Source organism: Thermobia domestica, chromosome 3, assembly GCF_964235325.1.
Source record: "Thermobia domestica chromosome 3, izTheDome1.hap1.1, whole genome shotgun sequence".
Classification (NCBI taxonomy): domain Eukaryota; kingdom Metazoa; phylum Arthropoda; class Insecta; order Zygentoma; family Lepismatidae; genus Thermobia; species Thermobia domestica.
Window position 1 is genome coordinate 65,035,194 of NC_137456.1, and position 3,505 is coordinate 65,038,698.

Here is a 3,505-nt window from a genome sequence, read left to right on the forward strand (position 1 = left end):
ATATTTATTATTAAAGATTTAAAACGGTAATAGCTAGCGAATAGTGGTTCTGTGCGATTAATTAAACGTCTCAAGAATATATTTCACCTCCACTCTAAATCTCTGTACTAAAACCAGAAAAGGAGATAAATTTACTACAACCTTCGGTTTTCAATATTCATTTGGAAAATATCACGGAATACAATTCAAATATGGACACTATGCCAAAATGATGAAAAACGAAAGAAAACTTTCGAAATGTAAATGTGGAGAAGATTAGAGAAAATTAGTTGGGTCGAAAGGAAAGTGAATGAGATGATGTTAGATATGGTGAGGGAGAAAAGAACAATTTTTATATGTTATTGAGAAGAGGAAGAGAAGTTGGTTGGAACATTGCTAAGAAAATGTATCATGAGAGATGTGCTATAGGCTGTGGTGGCAGGAAAGAGAGGGAGGAGGCGAAGAAGGCTACAATTGATGGATGATATCAAAATAGAAAAATCGTACGTGAAGGCGAAGAAATTAGCAGAAGACCGTGGAACAGAGAAACCTCTGAGTTGCAGCAAGTGACCAGCCAATAATGGTAAAATGCCTATTATTATTATTATTATTATTATTATTATTATTATTATTATTATTATTATTATTATTATTATTATTATTATTATTATTATTTCATGTACACATGATACTGCTACTTGTTTTCAAATATATTTTCCAATTTTTAATTAAATTCATTTCTTTCTCTGCCTTAACAAGTAAATTCTTTGTAAAAAAGATTGTGAGGATTTATTGTAAAATGGGCCACATCATTTTTCTCCTCTACCTTCAATGTATGTCACTTGTCTTGCATCACTATATGGCGAGCTAGTTTCGTCTTATGAGTGTGTACTAAAGACGCCATCTTTATTTCTTACTCCATTTGTTCATATGGAGAAATATTTTTATGTTTTCTTTGAAATTAACTGTATTTTTAATGATATAATTTTACTAACTTCTACAAGTTTAGTGAAACGTTTGTAAGCTTTCTCAAAATGAATGAATTTGCGTTATAGATAACGTTAGTATCACTTAAAATTCAATTAAATTATCTAGAAGGATAATCCCAAACGAACTTGCCTGGAAATATTGGATTTAAAACGTGATGACTTCCAAACGTATAAAAGAAGTATTGCGCCCTTACGAAGCGCTTACTATTTAGAAATAGCAAGACAAATTTCGATGTACCATTAGTTTGAATATCAAAAAAGACAACCTGATTTTGAGTTTAGCGTGTCTTTCAGCAGCGAATCTATATGAGATGTGGACCTACACCTTAACGTGGGATCCGAACCAGGATTTCACGTTAAAGGCTCATTAGCAAATAGCTTATCCAAGAGAGAGATTTATATTAAAAACAAGGAGGAAAATACTAGTAATGAATGGATTAGTGGATTGACAGTTCCGCAGACATGCCGCTTGAGAAAGCGCCAATGGTGTATTGCTTATAGCAAGCTTATCCTATCCTATCTTATTCTATCAGTAGATCCAAAATTCAGGTTTTGAATAAGATACATTGCTATATTCCTGATAATAATGCTGATGTCTATAAACAGTGCTGTACACAAGAAAGCTATCTGGGTTTTAACCCCTTGAGCAAGATATTATGCAAAACCAAACAGCTACCATATCAAAATATGTATATATAAAAGCACCTGAAATTATGTGAATTCTGGAACTTGAACCTTCCCCTTCCCTTGACGAACTTCTGTTACGCCACTGGCTGTGCCGTCGTGGTTATGTGGTCTTCAGTGTAGAATGTGTGCAGCGTAAGTTATCTTTATTTATTCATTTTTTGTATTTAAAATGCAAAGAAACTATATAAAGTGCCACTTAAATCGTATATATCTAATACATGAAAATTATTCCACATGATTGTTGAACTTCACTATAATACCCGATATTCAATTTCGTAACTTTTTTCTTTTTGTAAACATAATATTATTGTATAAACTATATTCGTTCATTTTATTGATCGAAAACAGTCCAATTACCGAAAAAAACAGTGAATTCTAAACAGGAGCCCCAATCATGAAACTTTGATATTCCTTCCTTTTTATAATAACAAGATCCACCCATATGAACAACCTTAAGAATTTTGCAAATTTAAGGTAGCATGATAGCGAAAACAGTTGTATTGCATATTCTTACTGTTTTTGAACAAACCAATTTTCGGTTTTCTCGAATTTAAGAAAGTGACTCGTATCCCTTTTTTACAATAATGAACAATTCTGTTTATATACAGTTATAAAATTATGAACTTTATTAGAATACTATAGAAAGATAACTTACAGTTTTTAAAATATGTTAAAATAGAAAATTACTTCTATAGCTATAGACAGATTTTATCCACATGCAGATGCTAAGAATTCTTTTTTTATTATTATTTCTTTCTGTTGCAGGTTTATTGCGTGATGAAAACCCTAAAGCTTTCCATCATAAAATGATCTTTCGCTCTACCATTATTGATCCAATACCTGCATTTTCAAATTTCTAATTCTTTAAAAGGAATACATTTATTTTATTGAGGGGACAAAGAGAAGTTTACAAAGAAAAGGAAAAGCAAAATATCATTTGTCATTTCTAATATTCTAACATAGTTCGTAATTTCAGAAATAGTAATGTAATTTATAAAAATATAGTTATTCTTAAGTCTATGATGACTATATTGCAATGTGAACTAATTTAAACAAATTGTAGTTCACCGAAATATACTTTTCATATATTTCTATGTGATGAGTAACTTCAGCATTTACAGGTATATATATGAAATTAAATTTGATATGACAATGAAATCTTGTCGCAAAACTGGTCTGATACCTTTTCTTCACGATTTCTTGTCTATATATGAAGTTAAGTTTGAGATAACAAATCATCTCGCAGGGTATTATAAACAGCTTGGTAGTTTTTCTTCAAAATTTTCTGTCAATATATGAAATTAAGTTTGAGCGTACACGGTAAATCTTTCTGACCTAACCGTTTGAAAATATAAGGAAAATCTTCTCATAGGACTGGACTGACAGTTTTTCTTCGTGGATTTCTGTTCATATATGAAATTAAGTTTGAGATTACAAAAGAAATCATCTCACAGGATATTATAAACAGGTTGACAGTTCTTATTCAAGATTTTCTGTCAATATATGAAACTAAATTTGAGAGCACACGGTAAATCTTTTCGCAGGACTAGCCTGACCATTTAAAAATATAAGGAAAACCTTCTCATAATTGACGTTTTTCTTCATGATTTTGTGTCTATATATGAACTTAACTTTGAAAAGACAAGAGAAATACTATTCTCACAAGACAGGCCTGGCAGTTAATTTTCAGGATTTTCAAACTTGTCTCGGTATCTTTAGGGTTGCAGCTAATAAGAATCTGTAACAAGAAAAACTGATTTCTGATCATATGTGCACAGCAGGAGTACCAGCAAGGAAAAACTAGGTCATTTCATACAGTGCGTCATTGTATTTTTTAGAGAGTTAAAAAA